Here is a 20,651-nt window from a genome sequence, read left to right as displayed (position 1 = left end):
ACCAGTGTCATCATGAGGACTTCATCCTAACGACCTTATCAAATCCTGATTACCTCCCAAAGGCCCCACCTCCAAATTCCATCAGCATCTCAATCTGTGGACACACTCAAATCAGAGCAAACCCAAGTGTTCATCAACTGGTCAATGAATAAATATTTGGCATATCCATATAATGCTGGGCTACTCATCAATAAAAAGGAATGACCTACATGCAATGACATAGATGAATCTGCAAGCATTGTGATAGGTGAAAAAAGATAGATACAGAAGACTCCGTATTACATGATTCCATTTATATAAAATTCATAAAATTCCAGAAAAGGCAAAACTATAGTGAAAGAAAGCAGATCAGAGGGAGCCCAGTTGGCGGGATGAGAGAGAGGGAATTGAGCACAAAAGGCAGGAGAAAACTTTTGAAGGTGATGGAAATGTTCTGTAGTATGATTATGATAGCAATTACACTACTGTTCGCATTTGTCAAAACTCATCAGATGTACACTTAAAAATGGGTGAAATTTATTGTATGCAAATTCTGTCTCAACAAAGTTAGCTGTCAAGAAGAAAAATCAAAACCAATATTGCATCTTAGGGAAATGGCAGCAGAGGTGTTCCACCTGTCCCCTGTATTAACAAAGAATGGCCGTAACAAAGAACCACAGACGAGGGGGCTTAAGCAACAGAAATTTACGTTCTCAGAGTTCTGGAGGCTAGAAGTCCAAGATCAAGACGTGGGCAGAGTTGGTTCTGGGTGAGGGGATGGTCTTCCTGGCTTGCAGACAGCCGCCTTTTCACTGTGTCCTCGCATGGCTTTTTATCTGTGGAGACTCAGAGAGACAGTGGGTAGGGGGCAGAGCAAGAGCGCTGGACCAAGTTGCGGTGTCTCCTCCTCCTTTAACGCCGCACTACAACAGGATCAGAGCTCCACCTTTATGGCCTCATTTAACCTTAATTAATTCTGTAAAGGCCCCATCTCCAAGCATAATTGCATTGAGGGTTAGGGCTTCAACATATAAATTTTGGAGGGACACACGCAGTCCATATGCCCCTCCCCCCTCCCTTAATTCACCAGCCAGGCCCCTACGAAAGTGATCCTGGCTCCAGGGCTTCCTTGGGATCCGCTGAGGTCTTTGCTGTGGCCTCAGCAGAGTTCGGTTTCTCCCTTTGCCAGATGCTGATCCTTTGCTCCCCACCCCCGCCAGAGGCTAATCCTCTCTGCACACAGAGCTCTGTCTCAGAATCTGCTTCTCAGAATACCCCGCCTACGACACGTGGATTTCTCAAACACTTAGCTAGTAACTAAAAATCAGTGTCCAGATCCTTCCAGAGCACTCGGTCCTGTTTTTCCACACCAGAACGATTTTCCCCGCAACACAAATATCCTCCTTGAGCAGCTGGGCACTCTCCAGCCAGTGTGAGGAGCCCACCACGCTTTTGTACTTTTTGAAAACAGATTCCAATAAACAAGCAACAGAGGAAAACTCACTGTGACCTTCCGCTCAGCCACGTAATTGAGGGAAGGTAGCTAATGTCTGCAATGGGGGCGATTTTTCCTTGGACCATTAACTGTTCATCACTCTACGAGCTTTACTCTGGTGCGACCTTCCTTATATGATTCCCAGTGGAGTTAACCTCTGTGCCCCTAAGAATCCATAGCAATAACAACCCAGACTCAACTTTACCTAAGACAGAGGAAGAAGGTGTCAGTTATTTTAGTGTGACTGGGACTCAGTGCTCAAGGGACAGCTGGATGCAAAGAGGGGGCAGAGATGGGAAAGGGTTAGGACTGGCCAGCAACTACCCAGAGATGCAGCTTGTTAACCCAGTAGGGAAAGAGCATGGGTTGATGGGCGGACCCGGGTTTGAATCCCGCTTCTGCTGCTGGCTAGCTGTGCAACTCTGGGCATGTCCGCTAACCTCAATCTCTTCGGCCCCATCTGTAGAATGGGATCATAACATCTTATGATCAGGACTGTGGGGAGGATTAACATGGAAACCTGTTGATTGATTGGTTGGTTGATTAATTGATTGATTGAAACAGAGTCTTACTGCAACCTCGAACTCCTGGGCTGAAGGGATCCTCCTGTCTCAGCCTCCCAAGTAGCTGGGAGTACAGGCTCATGCCACCACGCCTGGCTGGCTAATTTTTGTATTTTTAGTAGAGATGGAGTTTCCAGGATGTTGCCCAGGCTGGTCTCAAACTCCTGAGCTCAAGCGATGCCTCCACGTTGGCCTCCCAAAGTGCTGGGATTACAGGCACGAGCCGCTGCACCTGGCTGAAACCTGTATTTAAAAGTAAATGCGGTGTTACCCCTCTGCACTCTCATCCCTCCCACCGTTCCCCTGAATCTCTTGGTGTGTGTGCAGTTTCTTAGGCTAAGCTAACAGTTTGAGGGCTGGCATGGATGGTATTGATCAATGTTCAGGCCCATTCCTCAATTAAGGACACTGAGGTTCAGAGGGGGAAACATTCATTTCAGAACACGTGGCAATGAGATAGCTGAGCAGACAGAAAGCCCTGCTGGGGTGGGTCTCCCTCGCTTCACAGTCAATGAGCCTATGACTTATACCCAGCCCCCACCCAGACTCCACGCTTTGAGAAATGTTGATAAATTATTTATTAGCAATTAGTTATGCATTTTCATATCAGAGTTATCCCAAGAAAATGGAGTTGCTCCCGCCTGTCATTCCCCGACCAGCTCCGCTCATGCCCAGGGTAAACTAATTGCAGCCTGGATGGCAAGATCCTTCCCACGGGTGCACCGTGTCCCCTCCCTCCTCATATCCCACAGGGCCCCGACGTTCGCCAGACAAAATGAAATCCAACCAACATGCCTGGTTTTTTTCACATTTTCCTGCCTTGGCCGAGGGTGGCTCCTCTTCCAGGAAGCTCTTCTGCCTCTGAAGCTGGAGAAACCCCAGGTCACCTTTTCAAACTCCACCTGCTTCCCAGGCATCAGGATCAGGTCCATTTTCACAACACCAATTCAGCACATCTTTCTCTCTGGACAGGAAGAAGTGTGGGGTCACGACAGCTGTGGTCCGTACTCCTGTGTCCCCTGCCACCCCTCTCCCTGAGCTCCATGAAGGCACGGATCATGTCGGGGACTTGTCCACGCACCTGGGACAGGACTTGGATGGTAGGAGGTCCCCGGGACAGGTGGATGTCACTGGCACTTGAGTCATCAGAGGATAACTGCACCCAGACAAAGCAAAGAAAATCGACAGCTTATTCAACTTGTGCAGATGTATCAAAGGTAATTTCTGGTTTAAAAAAATACCTTGGCCGGGCACCGTGGCTCACTCCCAGCATTTTGGGAGGCTGAGGCGGGCAGATCACCTGAGGTCAGGAGTTCCAGATGAGCCTGGCCAACTTGGTGAAACCCCATCTCTACTAAAAATACAAAAATTAGCTGGATGTGGTGGCAAGTGCTTATAATTCCAGCTACTTGGGAAGCTGAGGCAGGAGAATCATTCCGGAAGGAGGAGGTTGCAGTGGGCTGAGATCGCACCACTGCACTCCAGCCTGGGCAACAGAGCAAGACTCCATGTCAAAAACAAAAAAACAAACAAAAAAGCCCTTAATATTATATACATGCTGTCATGGAGTAAACCGTGTTCCTCCTAAAATTTGTTTGTTGAAACCCTAACCCTCAGTACCTCCAGAGTGTGGCTGCATTTGAAGGCACAATCTTTAAGGGGTGATTAAGTTAAAATGAGGTCATTAGGGTGGTCCTTAATCCAACAGGAAAGATGTCCTTATAAGGAGAGGAGCTCTGGGCAGACACACAAAGAGGGAAGACAACGTGAAGACTCAGGGAGAAACCAGACGTCTGCAAGCCGAGGAAAGAGGCCTCAGAAGAAACCACCCCTGCAGACGCCTCGATCTTGGACTTCAGCCTCTAGAGCTGCGAGCAAGTTCATTTGTTTTCTGAGCCACTCGGACTGTGGTATGTGATGATGACAGGCGAAGTGCCTGTAATCTCAGCTACTCGGGAGGCTGAGGCAGGAGAATCACTCCACCTGGGAGGTGGGGGTTGCAGTGGGCTGAGATTGCACCACCGCACTCCAGCCTGGACGACAGGGCAAGACTCCATCTCAAAAACAAAAAACCAACCAACCAACCAAACACCCTTAATATTATATACATGCTGCTGTGGACTAAACTGTGTTCCTCCTAAAATTCGTATGTTGAAACCTGAACCCTCAGTGCCTCCAGAGTGTGGCTGCATTGGAAGGCAGGCTGATATGCCCATCACCGCCTCTGCACACTGCTGGGTGTCTCAGGTCAGAAACCTGCATGTTGCCCTTGCTCCGGCACCCTTCACTTACCCTGGGGCCACAGACACCACCCAGGAAGCTCAGGGTTAGGCTTCCCTCTGTCTCTTTGGTGCTACTTGAGCGTCCACAGCGACGCCTGATGCACAGGAGCTTTGCTGCACCAGGAACGGGCTAACCAGGAATGGGTTTTGAAAGTTCCTATTATTTTGAATTCTCCAAATGCCACATGCGCCCTTCTGCAAAGGCTGCGGAGAGTTCCCGTCAGAGCTAACACAAGGACCCCCTCGCTCCAGAGCCAACCACCCTCTTTTTCCCCTCCCAGCAGGGCCAGGTGAGGGCCAGTTTCCCAGCCCCTCCCCTCTGCTCCTCCACCTGCTGTCCTTAGCCTCATCAGAGCCCACCTGGGCCAGCCTGAATACAGGTGTCTGGCTTGAAGTAGTTGCCTCTCCTCAACTCCACCTGCCCTTCACCTCTGGGCTGGAGGAAACCGACTCAATACCCCTCCTCTCTTCCTATTACCCAAAGGGTATTAATTAGTCCATTTTCACACTGCTGATAAAGACACACCTGAGACTGGGCGAATTACGAAAGAAAAAGGTTTAATTGGACTTACAGTTCCGCATGGCTGGGGAGGTCTCACAATCATGGTGAAGGCAAGGAGGAGCAGGTCACATCTTACGTGGATGGCTACAGGCAAATAGAGAGCTTGCGGCGGGGGTGGGGGAGGGAAACTCGCATTTTTGAAACCATTAGATCTCACGAAACCCATTCACTGTCACAAGAACAGCAGGAGAAAGACCCGTCCCCATAATTCAATCACATCCCACTGGGATCTCCCATGACATGTGGGAACTGTGGGAGTTACAGTTCAAAGTGAGATTTGGGTGGTGACACAGTCAAACGACATCACAAAGATTCCTGGAAGACCCCACTCCAGGGTAGCAGAAGCCACATGGGACACCCTGTTTCCCTCTTGGACCCCGGAATTGATACAGCCTGGTGTTGGCTTCTGTGTGCAAGGTGCAGGGGATGCAGGCACCTAGGCTGTGGTGCTGAGATCAGCTTCTGGGAAAGGCGTTCACTCTGCAATAAGAATCACAGCCATCCTGTGGTGGGCACTTCATATGTACCACCCATTGCCCTTCATAGCAGACTCACAAATGACCCAAATATCTGTTAGGAACCCTGACTATACCCATTTTACAGATGAGGACATGAAGCACAGAGGAGTTAAGTCATTTGCCGAAAGCCACAATGCTAGTAAACCAACGAGATGGGGACTCCAGGGAGTTTGCTTGCAGAGTCTGTGGTTGTAGTAGTCCCTTCTCATGCTGCTCTAAGGACATACCCGAGACTGGGTAATTTATGAAGGAAACAGGCTTAATTGACACAGTTCAGCATAGCTGGAGAGGCCTCAGGAAACATGGTGGAAGAGGAAGCAAACATGACCTTCACATGGCGGCAGGGAGAAGAAAAAGAGCTGAGTGAAGGGGGAAGCCCCTTATAAAACCCTCAGATCTTGTGAGAACTCACTCGCTATCATGAGAACAGGATGGGGAAACCACCCCCATAAGTCAGTTATCTCCACCTGGTTCCTCCCACAACACTCGGGGATTATGGGAACTACAATTCAAGATGAGATTTGGATGAGGACACAGCCAAACCCTATCAGTAGTTTTAACCACATCCGTCATGATTTTCTGTCCAGTGTCTTCCCCTGGGGCCACAATTCACCGTTAAGATTTTTTCTTGAATTTGTATTTTCTCAAGCAACAAAAACTATTACTGACATAGCACATTAGCCCTGATCTGTGCAGAAGGGAGGGTTCATGAATTAGGAATTCAGATCCCAAAGGGAATTTGCAGCTGAGGATAGAGCAGGCATGGCAGGTGGGGGAAGAGAAAGTTGGGAGCCATCTCCCCAGATAAAGTTACCAATTCATGGTTTTGTCTACTGCTGCCTGGGCATTTTGTTTTCCATTTACAATTACTTCTCTGGGGTTTGGCTGCAAGAGAGATCAAATATAAAGAAGAAATAAAATCATAATTCAACAAGCTACCTTACTGGAGATAACCATCATTAAAATCCTACCCTATTGTTTTCAGCTTTTTTTTTTTTTTGCTTGTTTACTTTTCTATTTCATTTGTTTGACAACATAAATAAAAATGAATTAATTACTAAAAATGCATTCTACTCTGGAGAGGTATAGATAAAGAAAGCAAACAAAAGGGCCAAAATTGTGCCACCTAAATAACCCTGCTAACATTGGAAGTATGAATAAAAGTCACACACACATAAAGTTAGAAAGCAGACCACAAAGCGGGGTCACTGTGAAAGTCACCTCCCCATCAACTCCTCCCCTACCTCTTTCTCCCAAATTAACCACTGTTAACAGTTTCTGTGATTCTTTCCAGGAAAAAAAAAAATGCATCCACCTGTATTTGTAGATCTAATTATATACACTCTTTTTTTCCTTGTATACCTTCTAGACATTTTCTATGCATATATTTTTTTCACATGGCTGATATCATACTGCAAGGGTAGATGTATCTTGCCTTTTTCAACTGACACTCTGTGATAAACCTTCTGAGATTGTTTCGTAGGAGGAACCTCCATGGCCCTGCCTGCAAGAGGCAGCTCCCTGGGCAAGCATGCCTGGTTCTCTGGCAAAAGACTGCCAGGAGGAGGAAGATTTCAATGCCAGCCTTCCAGCAGATGGAAGAACAGCACATGGCTGCCATTTCTGCAAGCTTATTTTCAGATCAATCCAGCCAACATTTCTTGAGCACCTACTGTGTATGAGGATGTACAGAGACAGTTTGCCTGGCTTATTTCTGCAGCATCTTTCTCTAGGAAGGCGGAGGTAATATTGTGAATAGCCTTGAGAGCATTCACATGTTAGAGTGGAAGAGCCAGGAAACAGCTATTCCAAAGGACTGCAGAGTTAATCTGAACATCTCCACCTCCAGTAGTGGCTTCAGAGTATGAAGAGATTTTTCTTTTCTCTTCCATGCAATGCTGCCACTGACAGCAGCAAACATGTCCTGGACAGTGGTGGGGAGAGGCTTGTAGTCAAGTGATGGTTTCAGTGTGGAGCCAGGTAGGGAAAAGGTACAGATGATGGGGAGAGAGTGGAAGACACCCCTGCAGCTATTGGGAGTCCCAGGCCAGGGCAGCAGGCACAGCATTCATTGAGGCAGCCCCTGGCACTGATGTTGGGCTGCAGAGCTAGGTTCTTGGACCTGAAACCAGAGACACATGCCCAGTGCTGTGGGTCTTTTCATTGCCAGTCTGGGCATGGGGCTTCTGTAAAGCTAGAGTGAGCATCTCATGGCTCATCAGAGCCTACAGATGTGGGCAGCAGAGCACAGAAGCTTGGGTCAGTTACATCCAGAACTTCTCTTTCTGGAACAGGGGCTTGGCAAGGATGCATAACCACCCTGGGTCTCAGCATCCTCATCTGTGAAATGGGCACAGCAGTACCCTCTTCCTTGGTAGGTTAAAGTACACACACACTCAATACATGGTGACCAATACTATAGTACACAACATTGTTCAGGCTCTAAGCAGATGCTATTAGTTTCCTAGGACTGCCATAGCAGTATTCCCGTTGTGCATATGTTATGCCTTTTATAGTTGTTCCACAGTTCTTGGATATTTTATTGTGTTTCCTGAGACTGTTCTCTTTTGTTTTCAGTTTTGGAGATTTCTGTTGATGTAGCATCAAGCTCAGAGATTCTTTGTTCAGCCCTATCCAGGCTAACTAATAAGCCCATCCAAGTCAGTCTTCATTTTTGTTAGTGCTGCTGTTTGCCAGCATTTCCTTTTTGGTTTTTCTCAGGGTTTCCATTTATGCTTACATTGCCCATCTGTTCTTGCATGCTGTCTACTTTATCCATTAGAACACTTAGCATTAACTCATCCCTCAATTTGCATGTAATTGAAAGTGGGTTTACATGAGTATAAATACAGTTGCCAACAGCCCATACATTGCTGACTCTAGGTGCACTATCTATGAGTTAACCCTGTTCTTCAAGGAGCAGGTCTGTTTCAATGAAAGATTGCTGTCTAGCACTACTGGCTTGCCCTTGAATTATTTCCTGGGTGAAGCCAAGAACCCTCTCAGGCTAAGCCCCTATTCTGGGGCATGCCTGTCCTACATCAGAACTACCATATGATCCAGAAATTCCACTTCTAGATACGTACTCAGAAGAATTCAAAGCAGGGTTTCGAAGAGGTATTTATACACCCTTGTTTCTAGAAGCATTATTCATAATAGCTAAGAGGTAGAAACAACGAAGTGTCCATCAACAGATGAACGGATAAGCAAAATGTGATATATACATTACAATAGATTACGATTCGATTTGGAAAGAAGGAAATCCTGACACACACTACAACATGGATGAAACTTGAGGACCTCATGCTGAGTGAAATAAGCCAGGCACAAAAGGACTACTATTGTTAAGAGTCTACTGATATGAGGTACTTAGAACAGGCAGATTCATAGAAACAAAGCAGAATAGTGGCCACCAGGGCCTGGCAGAGGGGAATGGGAAGTCAGTGATTAATGAGGATAGAGTTCCAGTTTTATAAGATGAAGTATGTTATAGAGATGGATGGTGGTGATGGTTATATAATATTACGAATATATTTAACACCACTGAACTGTATAATTAAAAATAACTAAGATGTTAAATTTTATGTTATGTATATTTTACCCCAATAAAAAAATATGATGAAAAGTGAAAGAGAAATAAAGACGTTCTCAAAATTGAGGGAACTGGTTACCAGTAGACCTGCCTGGCCAAAAAAAAAAAAAAAAAAAAAAAAGTTAAAAAGAAAATTTCTTCAGAGAAAACGATATAAGTAAGAAACTCAGAACTACATAAAGAAAGGAAGTGCATTAAAGAAAGAGAAAGTGAAAGTAAAAGAAAAACTTCTATTTTTCTTATTCTTAATTGACCAAACAGACAGCAGTTTGCTCAAAATAATAATAGCAATAGTGTATTCAGTTACATACACTTATGTATATATTGTGCTGGTGTATGCTGATCTACAAGTGAAATGAATGGCAGCAGTTGTAATGGAAGCCAGGTTTGACTGCTCACTGCTTGAAAGCCAGCTACTAGAGACAAGGGTTGGTGGGAGGAAAAGCAGGTTTATTTGGAAAACCAGACAAACCAAGAAGATGGTGAACCAGTATTCTAAAGTACCATCTTCAGGCTGACCAGGTGGCTTTTATGGGTGGGAGGATATGGGGAAGCTATGTGCAGGGGTTGGGATCAAGAGGTGACTGAGGATCACAGACATTTGGGTGCCAGCAAGGGTGTGAGGAGGTTGGGTCCTTGGTTAGGTCACAGTGCTTCTGCAAATCTTCAACAAAACATACTTACTTGTTTACAGACTTCCCCCTTGATATGGTTTGGCTGTGTCCCCACCCAAATCTCATCTAGAATTGTAGTTCCTATAATCCCCATGTGTGGTGGGAGGGGCTTGGTGGGAGGTAATTGAATCATCGGGGCGGTTTCCTCATGCTGTTCTTGTGATAGTGAGTGAGTTCTCATGAGATCTGATGGTTTTACAAGGGGCTGTTCCCGCTTTTGCTCAGTACTTCTCCTTCCTGCCATCATGTGAAGAAGGATGTGTTTGCTTCCCCTTCTGCCATGATTGTAAGTCTCCTGAGGCCTCCCCAGCCATGCTGAAGTGTGAGTCAATTAAACTTCTTTCCGTTATACTCAGGGAGTTCTTTTTAGCAATGTGAGAATGGACTAATACACTCTTTAATCCAAGAGTTAGTGTCTGATTGCTGTTTTGCGTTTCATCTCAGTGCTCTAAAGTTATCTTAGCCTGTGTGCAGGAAGGGGTAAATGCCCCTTAAAGAAAAATGGAGTGAGTGTGAGTGATTTTAGTTTCTTGCTGTTTCACTGTTACACAATGATACAAGGCATAAGAGGGAGGAATTGGGATGATTTTGTTATGTTAAGCTGCTCAGACTACTTGCAGAGTGGTATAGTGCAACACGGAAGAGACACAGAGAGAAGATGCCATCCACATGCCAGGGAGAGAGACCTGGAGCAGCTCCTCCCTCACAGTCCTCATGAGGAACCTGCCCTGCAGGCACGCTGACTTCTGACGTGGCCTGTGGCCCTGGGTGAGAACATATTTCTGTTGTTTTCACCCACCCAGTTTGTGGTGCTTTGTTACAGCCGCCCTAACAAGCGAATGCTCGTATTTCCGTATCTATCAAACTGTTGATTTGGAAATGATTTTAGGTTACCAGAAGGGTTGCAAAGGTATTCCGGAACATCGTTTTCAAGGGTTCGGTGCGGTTCTCCTGGGAATGCGTGGAAGCCTGGTTCCCAGGCAGCGGGGTGGGGGGGAGGGCACTGAGGAGAGCTTCAGAGCCAGGCAGGAGTGGGAGGTGGGGTGGACAGCAGGAGCTGGCTCCACAGCGTGGTTGTCTTCTCTAGGATGTGTTCCCCTGGCTTCCCATTCTCTCACGTGGCCACTGCATGCTTAGCAAAACTGAGGAATTATCATTGGTGCAATCCCACTCCCTAAAGTACAAACGTTTATTAGGATTTCCCCAGTTTCTCCACTCATGTTGGCTTCTGGATTTATTTTGAAGGTACAGCCACAAGGATGTCCTGACCAATCAGGACGGCGAGGAGTAAAAGATGACTCCAAGCTGTTTGGTCTTGGCACTGCCAGTGTGGAGGCGCTCTCAGCCGAGAAGGGAACAGATTAGGAGGTGGAGAAGAGGCATTTAGTTTTGACCTGAAAGCTGAGATTCCGTCCACGTGGACATGTTGAGTAGGTAATTGTATGTAAGAGTCTACAGTCTGAGAGAAAGTGGTCTAGGTTGAAACAAAAATTCAACATAAGTGGCCACCCCTCCCCTGAACCCAGGCTTAGAGAAAGGAGAGTTTTAGGAAAAACTTCACTCTGTCCCAAAACAATAGAGAGAAGAAGGCGACGACTGCCAGCCAGCCAGCCCGGAGACTTCTTATACATCTTTTCCTAGCAGGCGTGGCTAAGTGCCCGAAGGGAGAATGACTACGGCCAGGTGAGACAGAGGCAGATAGAAGGTATCCATCAGCAAAGCCACCATGGCATCTACTGGCCTGTGTACCCACAGATCTGGGTGCATGGAAAAGTATGGCTGCTGTGCACGCCCCTGCATGAGCTCCCGCCCGCTCCCTGTCCTCCCCTGCCTGGTAGGCACAGGACACATCCTCCTACGGGCTAACCCGGCCTCTCTGCCTCCCAAGCCCCAGGAGTCCCCAGCTGTAGGTCTTTATCAGGAAATGTGAACCAGGAAGACCTGTCAGTCCCCTCGGCTGTAATTAGCTGCTGCTGAGGACTCTGGGCTCTGCCTTTGCAGTGGGATGTTGTCCACCCTTGCCCTTCTCCCAGGAGGAGCAGCTTCCTGGCGACCCTGGACTTCAGCAGGAGAAGATGAACCTCTGGAATGGGATTATCGTCATCCTGTAGAGTACCAATTATGGCTGTTTTCCTTTTTTTTTTTTTTTTTGAGATGAAGTCTTTGTCACCAGGCTGGAGAGCAGTGATGCTACCTCAGCTCACTACAACCTCTGCCTCCAAGGTTCAAGCAATGTTCATGCCTCAGCCTCCCAAGTAGCTGGAATTACAGGTGCACACCACCATGCCCAGCTAATTTTTATATTTTTAGTAGAGGCAGGGTTGGCCAGCTTGGTCTTGAACTCCTGACCTCAAGTGATCTGCCTGCCTTGGCATCCCAAAGTGCTGGGATTCCCAAAGTGCTGGGATTACAGGTGTGAGCCACCTCGCCTGGCCAATTATTGTCTCTTTCAAAACCCAGGGATGCTCGGCTCGGGGAACGGTACAGCCCCCTTCGATGTCCTGGGAGTTTCCTGTGACCCAGTAGGAGGAGGGACAGTTTCTTGGGGCTGAAGAGTGGGGACCCTGTGCCCTCCTTGAGGCTGCTCTTCACAGTGAGACCCGTGTTTTCCCTGGTGGCAGCGACAGCCACCTGAGCTCTGATGTTCCCTGAGCCAGGTCTCTGAAGGTCGCGTGTGGCCACTCTAGACTGGCCATTCTGGGGCTCCTCCCCAACACACACACGTGCACGTGTGCACACAGCCACCCCCATTCCATAAGCCCAGTGCAGCAGATGTGGCCGCTTCAATTACACAGCAGCAGCGCGGTGGGCTCTGCCGCTCAGGCTCAGCGTTCCCTGGGGAGCAGGAGGCCTCGAGGTTTGCAGCGAGGCGTGGAGGACGGAGCAGGCTCCGTGGTGTTAATGACAGCAGCCAGCACTCCCCGAGCAACACTCTCGAACTCAATCGCTCTTTAATTATCTGGAATTAAAGCGCCGTCTTCACCCTCTTTATGTTATGGCGGAGGAAATCCGAGCGTCCATTAATTACCTGATCCATATGTAAAATGTCACACATAATTTTTCCAGAGCCAAAGGGTTCTTGCTCCAAGACCTGCATCATCCCTTAATAATGACGTGGAGTAAAGAGAGAGAGGACCCAGCCTCTGGAAGACGACCTCAGAGACTGGATCCCGCCAGGGCCAGGGTGACGGCCGAGCTGAGGGCTTCACCTAGGATGCCTGAGCACCAGCCCTGATGGGCTGGGGTTCGTTCCCCTGCTAAGAGTTTACTAAACTCCCACCAGAGTCCATGAAATAGAGAAGTGAATGAATATTAAAAGCAGAACAAAATTTAAGTTTAAGCCACAGCACAAAGGACCTCAGTTAGATTCGAGGAAGGGTTTTCCAGTAGAAGGAGAGAGTCGCAGGCACTCTCGGTGTGCCCCCGAAGCAGGAGTTTTCGCAGCTGGTCCAGGGAGTGGTTCACTTTTGGAGGGAATGCCTGTGCGGGAACCAGGCCATTGCCAAGACAGCAGCTAAAATACCGACTACGACTGAGGTCACAGCCTCGCCGGCAGCCTTAGGAAGGTGCCCTGGGCACGCAGAGGAGGAGGAGAGGGACGGAGAGATGGCTCTGCCTGAACCATCCGTCTTGCCAACTGAAGACATTTTGACAGGTGACCAGGTCATCAGTGACCCAGCCATCTTCCAGCCAGTGCTTGACGACTTCGAACCTGAGCCTTGGAAGGTTGATTAGTGATATAGGAAAAAGCAAAGGCAGGCATCCCCTCTGGTTAAAGTCCCCTCCCCCTGCCTCCCCCGCCAGACTTCCTTCCAGGTTGACAGACGGGGCTGCTCTTGCAGTGATGAAGGCAGTGACAGGATGGGGTGAGAAGACCCCTCTGTATCCTCCAGAGCCCTCACACACACACAAGCACCTCATCCCACTCTGTCAGCCCACGGTGGGTCCTCTCCTTGGACAGAGCCCTAACTCTGTCCAAGGCTGTCACCCATCTAAAGCACGGGTGTCCCTCAGGCAGGGTGATCTGTGTTGCCTCCCACACCCATGCTACCTGTGTCTGGGTCTCCTGGAGCTTTCAGCCACTGAATGCCCCACAGCTGGCACCCAGCTGCTTGGGCTGTGTCCACAGAGTCCCCTCCTGCCCACTAACCGGGGCCTCCAAGCCTCTGCTGCCTCCTGAGATCAGCCAGAGGGCAAGGCTTCTGGGCACCGGGCTCCGGGAGCTCACACCCTCTCCTTCTTGCGCGGCCTCATCCTCTCCAGTTGGACTCCTAACTGTTTTCTCCTGCTCTTCTAGTTTATCAGATCTCAGGCGTGAGTCTGCCTGTGGCTGGAGCCGCTCCCCTTTCTGGGGGAGCACCCCAGGGCAGGAAGCATGGGGCCCTGCTGGGACACCTGGGCATCCACCTGGCATCCCTGCTGTCCACCCCACCTCCCACTCCTGCCTAGCTCTGAAGCTCTACCGAGTACCCTGCTCCCCCAGCTGCCTGGGAACCAGGCTTCCACACATTCCAGGGAGAACCTCGCCTGCTCCCCACGATGGGTTGTGAAGACCACTTAGTTGGTGTTGCCTTAGTGGGAGCTGACGCTCAGCAGATTTGGGAGGGGGCTCTTTAAGAAAGAGACTACAAAATTACAAATGAAAAGAGAAAGCCAGGCCCCGTGAAAGAAAGGAGGCTCCTGGGCTTCAGCTGTATCTCTGCTCAGGCTCTGGGAATCGGTAAGCACCTGGCACAAGCCTAGACCCAGGTGGGGCAGATCCTAGGTCCTGGCCAGCCACCTCCCCCGCCCCCACTGTGCCCCCCAACCAGCCACCTCCCCTGCCCCCCCACCAGCTACCTCCCCTACCCCCACCCCCACCTCTGCCAGTCACCGCCTCCCACCCCCACTGTCTCCCCCCAGCCAACCACATTCTCCCATACCCACTGTCTCCCCCCACACCCGCCAGCCACCTCCTCCCACCCCCACTGTCCCCCGTGTGCAGCAGCTCAGAGCACTGGCATTTATTTTCAGGACCCAACCCCGCAGGAGGGCTCACAATCCACATTCTTGGGGACCCAAGTGAAAGGACCTTACCAGCCTCCATTTCCCAGACCCTCACTGCCTGGGGGCAGCACACACCCCTCCCCCATGCCAGGCTTCTCTGAACAGGCTGTCCGGGTCTCCTGGCAGCCCTAGCCGCTGCCCGCTTCCTGCCGAATCCTGATCCCAGCTCTGACAGTCCCCCAGGCCCTGTCCTCCTTCCCTGGTCCCTTTCTGCCCTGCCCTTTCATGGCACAAGGCTGGGCACCTCCTTCCCAGCTACTCTCCTGTCTTTGGGGCTGAGGCTGAACCTGCCAGGAGAAGATGGGGCTGGAGGGAAGGGGAGAAGAGAAGAGGGAGGAGAAGGCAGAGGGGAGGGGAGAAGAGAAGAGGGAGGAGAAGGCAGAGGGGAGGGGGGCGTTTCTTGTTTACCGCCCGCTGCCTCTCCGGGCTCACTGGGCTGCCTCACTCCTCCTTCATCTCAGAAATCTCTCCAGCTTCTCCCTCCCTCCGGCTCCCCCTTGCTTTTTCCTGTCCATTACATCTTTCTTACATCTCCTGGAATAAAAAACAATTCTCTCGTGCCACCTAATTCCCCCTCCTAACAGTTTAAGGCCATTATATTAAATAATGATAATCACAAGCATCTCTTTGTTCGTCTTCAACAGCCGCCTGTTCCTTTTAAAGCTCTCAAACCCAAGGTCACAGGCGCCTCCACTCAGCTTAGATAAATCTCTCCCACCGCCGAATTCTGACAAATCCCCGCGCCGGCCGGCCCTTTGTTGTGTATTCTTTGTTTGAAATACGGCGTGCGGGGCGATGCGTCCAATGCCAGCCTTTCCACCTTTGCATATTAAATCGTGGCCGCTGCTTCCCAGGGAAGGGAAGCGAAGGGAAAGGCGGGCCTCCCCCTGCATGACTGCGGCAGAAGAACCCCCCCCATCCCCCCTCCCCGCCCCTCCCCGCGCCGCTCCGCCAGCCCAGGCGTCTCCCACGATGGCAGCATCTCTTCTGTTCTCAGCTGCCGGCTGGTCCCTGATCACCTGCCTGAAGAAGAGCTCCCGAATCACTTACTTACAATAACTTGGTTAGATCAAAAGGTGCCATCCTGCGCCCCCCATCAGCAGGGGAGAGTGGGTGAATGGAGAGGGTGGAAGGCCCCAGAAGCGGCTGCACTGGGGGAACCCAGGAATGGGGCACGGGCGCAGCAGTCTCCCGGGTGCCCTGGAGACCCTGCCCATCCGCGCTGGGTCCCATGAACCCCCCACCCCCACCCCCGGCCTTCCGGGATCCTGGCTCTGCTCCAGCTCATCCCATTCTGGGCTGATACATGACCCTGTGAGTTCACGTCCTCCTGGAACCTGAGAACGCAGCCTTGTGGGAGCAGGGTCTTTGCAGATGTGATTAAGGTGAGGATGGAGATGAGGTCGTCCTGAGTCAGGGTGGGTCCTAAGTCCAGTGAGAGCGTCCTATCGAGAAACAGAAATGAAGGCCCAGAGACACACGGGCAAATCCAGGTGGAGAAGCAGCAGAGATTGGAGCCATGGGAGGGACGCACGCCCAGGGTGGCCAGGAGCCCCAGATCTGCGAGAGGGGCCTGCGGCAAGTTCTCCCTCGGAGCCTCAGTGGGAACCAGCTGCGCCGAGCGGGCTCAGTTTCTCACTTCTGGCTTCCAGAACTAGAGGAGGGAAAATGTCTGTCACTTTAAGCCGCCCAGTTTGTGGGTTCTGTGTCCCAGCATCACCGGGAAAGTGGAGCATCCCCTTCCCTTCCTCCAGGAGGCTGACAAGATCCATCCCCAATGAGACCAGGAAGGGCACCCACCCAGTCAGTGCTCTTCCTGCTCCTGGGTCCCCCTCCCTTCCCAGGGGGCAGGCTTCTCTCCCTCCCCAGAGCCAGCACCGGCCTCGCCCACAGTCCCCAGGCCCCGCATTCCCTCCTCCCACAACCCACCGTGCACCTTCTCCGGGCACCTCTGTTTCTGAGGCTGGTTCTTCTCCAGCCTCACTTGTTATTTCAGTTTCTTCTCTTCATTTCCCCTAATTTCACATATTTTCAGAGAGAGCTGAGGAAATGAGAAACGCTGCCATCTTCACCGTGTGCTTTGACAGAGACGAGAACAGGTTTGATTTTTCGTTATTCTCTGACAGGCTAGAGAGCAGATGAGGGAGTATGCCTCAGCGTGCATTCCACACGGGAGCAGCCTGGGGGCCTTGCTCTTGGGTCTGGTAAAGCCCAGCCTCAGAGCCCCCCCAGCTGACCCAGGATTCTGTGCAGAGCTTTGAGGACAAATAAGACATCTGCCTAATGACCGGGCGGCCACTTTTCCCTCTGCTGGCACCTTGGGGCTGCCCCACTGCAAAACCATCCTCTGTTCCTGTTCTGGGGGTCATTTGCGGCCAGGCAGCACCCATCTGCATCCTCATCCATGTGTCCCTGGGCCAGGGGCAGTGGGACTGGCAGCAGAGCACGTCGGTACCAGCTCTAGGGTCAGGGGTTCAAATCCTGCAGTCCACAGGAGCAGGGGCAGCAGTGTGAGATGAAACAGGTGGAAAGAGAAAGGTTCCAGGAACTGTTCTCCCGGTCCTGGGATGAAGCTTTCTTGCAGGGTTGGGCAGTCAGGATGAGTGATTGCAAAGTTCATCTTCTAACCACCCACCATGACAGGGCAGCCGTCATAGGACCAAATGGCATTCTTTGGCTCACCGAGGAAGGCAAGAGTGAGTGCTCCCATGCTCCCCTGCCAGTAGGGGAGTGAAATTCCCAGTCACACTGGCATCGAGCGGGATAGTCTGTGTTGCTGGGACCACTTGATTGCATTCACTCCAGCTCACATTCGGGTGAGTCTGAGCTCTAGGGACCTGCAGAAATAATCCTCCGTGTCTTAAATTGGGTCCTGCTGGGTATCGGGTGTCGGAAGGGCAAGCACTCTGAAGGAGGTTAGGTGGGTGCATGTGTACTCAAATGCACGCAACAGAACAGGGACCGGAGGGACCGGACCACATCCTGCATTCGGAATCTCTGAGGCTGATACCAAAAATGTGAATCCACCCAACAGCAGGCCCTTTACAAAAAAAAAACTAGGGCAGGTGACTCATGCCCTGAGGCCCAAACACCTCCCTGACATGTGGCTAGCTTGGCCTCACCTCCCCGCTCCCCAGAGGCTGAATCACGAGGCGCACTGCAAAGAAAACCCTGGGCCTTAGGGGAAAGACAGCACCTTCCTCAGCTCCTGCTGACCCGTGTACAGCATGGGTTTGAACGGCGTGAGTCCACACTGCACAGATTTCCTTCCACCTCTGCCGCCCCTAAGAGAGCAAGACCCACCCCTCCTCGTCCTCCTCTTCAGCCTCCTCGATGTGAAGACAAGGAGGGTGAAGACCTTTATGATGATCCGCTTCCACCTCTTAAGTAGCAAATATATTTTCGCTCCCTTATCATTTTCTTAACATTTTTTTTTCTCCAGCTTACTTTGTTGGAAGACTACAGTAACATATAACTTACAAAATAAGATCCACGTGATCACATACGAGATACGTGTTCGCTGACTGTGAACCGTTCAGCCTCTCGGTGTTTCACCTTTGCCAAGTGCCCATTCCCGTCTCGCTGCTGCGCCTTCACTCTGGGCAGGCGGAGGTGCCCAGAGGCTGGCAGGAGTGAGCTCTCACGTCCCTTCTCCTCGCTTCTTTCTGAGAAACACCCTTGGTCCACACAGCCTCCTGTGGCTGCCTGACCCAGCCCTGCCAGCCTCCCAGACTCTCCTCTCTCGTCCCCTGACCTGTCCCCCTCCCGCATTCCAGGGGAGTTTCCACCTCTGCTCCTGACCCTCCCACCTTCAAACCATCATCCCGTGCCTCCTCCATCTGACTCTCCAGCTTTTCCAACAGAGGGACGCTCCATTTTTTTTCCCAGTGTTTTCCCAAACCCCAGCAATTCTGCGTCTACCCTGGGTCACCCTAAATGCACGCCGACTCTGTTAGCAGCTCTAAGGGCACCCACGGTCACAATACTCCACATCCCAAATCCAAATCCCTGTCCTTGGCTTCAGCCTCCGTGTCTCAGTCACGTGGACCTCACTGACCACCCCTCCTCCACACACCCGGACCCCGCGTGGGGCTCTGCACCCTCCCCATCTTCTGCTTTCCTGCTCCCTGTCATGCAGCCCTGAACTCAGTCCTGCCTCTCCTGTGGACACGCCCCAGGCTGAGGGCAGCGGTGTGGGAGGGCCGCGCCTTCAACACCGATGACCCTGTTGCTCCCGGCCCCGGCTCCTGCCTCAGCTCCCGCTGGACTGTCCACCGATTCTTTGACAATTGCTGAGCGTGGGGCCCTCGCTGGCTGCTGTGACGGGATAAGGACAGCAAGATGGAGCTGGCGTGCAGGGCCCCACCTTTGAGGAGCACAGGGGCCTGGGGTAGAGGTCTGCACAGCTGCTGCCCCTGCAGCCAGCACACCCGGCGGCACGCTCACCTTCCCCACTTAACAAGCCCCTTCCTCAGACTCCTGGGCGGTCACTACTACCACCCTGGAGGTGTCACTGTGCAGACCCTGCAGCTGTCACTGACTCTTCCCTTGTCCTCTCCAGTGTCTGGGTCTGGGTGGCCCCAGCCCCAGTTCCCACACTGCTCACCCCTCACCATGCATCCATCTTTTCCATGCCTCCTGCTGCCACCCTGGGCACAGTCTCCTCTCTCCGACCTTCACTTCTAACTGCCCTCCCTGCCATCTCTGCTCTCCCAGGCCACCCTCCGCATGGTGCAGGCCCAGTGACGGACAGTGGGCATAAACGTACGTGTGCTGAGGTTGATGACGCATAGAATTAGGAAGTTCGATGAATCGTTCGTCTTCAAGCGTGTCCCTTGAACGAAGATTTGCACCTGACCCTGGCCATGAATATATAGCAAGGTAATGGTGCCAAGACCCCTGGGCTTCAGCTGCAGCCCAGGTCAGTGGGGTGCCCTCGGGCAAGTCACGTCCCTCTCCGGGTCTCAGTTTCCTCTAGGACATTAAGGGGGATGAACGTGGGGGCTTTCAGTGGCTTCCTTCAGTTGCATCTTCTGTTTCTGTGCCTTAGTTGTCTGCATTTTCCTGGCTTAACATCGGGGGGAGGGGGGGCTCCAACCTGCTTCTAAATGGGTATCTGGGAACAGAAAGAAAGAAGAAGGAAGGAGGGTTCCTCACTCCCGATAAGCTGGAGGGGAAGCATCAGCCTTCAGGGGGAGGGGGCACATGGTGGGGCAGTGGTCTCAGGAAGGCACGACGGGAAGCCCTCCACCCACCTCCTTTCCACAGCTCTCGAGAGCTCTTGGCCCCTGGGCAGAGGGGTTTCCTGGTTGCTTTTCCATGCCTTCCCACCTTTGAGGATGAATTCTTTCTCCACTTTTATTTATTTATTTATTTTTTTGAGACAGAGTCTTGCTCTATCTCCAGGCGCCAGGCTGGAGTGCAATGGTGCGATCTTGGCTCACTGCAACCTCCGCCTCCTGGGTTCAAGCAATTCTCCTACCTCAGCCTCCCGAGTAGCTGGGACCACAGGCAAGCGCCACCATGCCCAGCTAATTTTTGTATTTTTTAGTAGAGACGGGGTTTCACCATGGTCTCGATTTCTTGACCTCATGATCTGCCCACCTTGGCCTCCCAAAGTGCTGGGATTATAGGTGTGAGCCACCTCACCCGGCCCTTTCTCCACCTTTAAGCACACAGACAAGATTAATCTGCAGGGGCTACCACAGAGGCACAGGGGTCTCCGAGCAAGAACTCCTCATTCAGAAGTATATCCAGGGCAGCAAAGACAAGGGCACTCGTCACCAGGACCAGCCCTGCCGGGAAGCAGAGGAGCAGGTCTGCAGGCTCCTGGCCGCTGAAACATCCGCTTTGCACATGCCTAATTATAACTTGGGTTGCTACAAACGGAAATGAACTAAACCCATTAAATCTATTTTTTCTCCCGTGGTGGGAGGGAGT

This window comes from Saimiri boliviensis, chromosome 17 (genome assembly GCF_048565385.1).
Source record: "Saimiri boliviensis isolate mSaiBol1 chromosome 17, mSaiBol1.pri, whole genome shotgun sequence".
NCBI classification, from domain to species: domain Eukaryota; kingdom Metazoa; phylum Chordata; class Mammalia; order Primates; family Cebidae; genus Saimiri; species Saimiri boliviensis.
Note: the sequence above shows the minus strand (reverse complement) of the source record.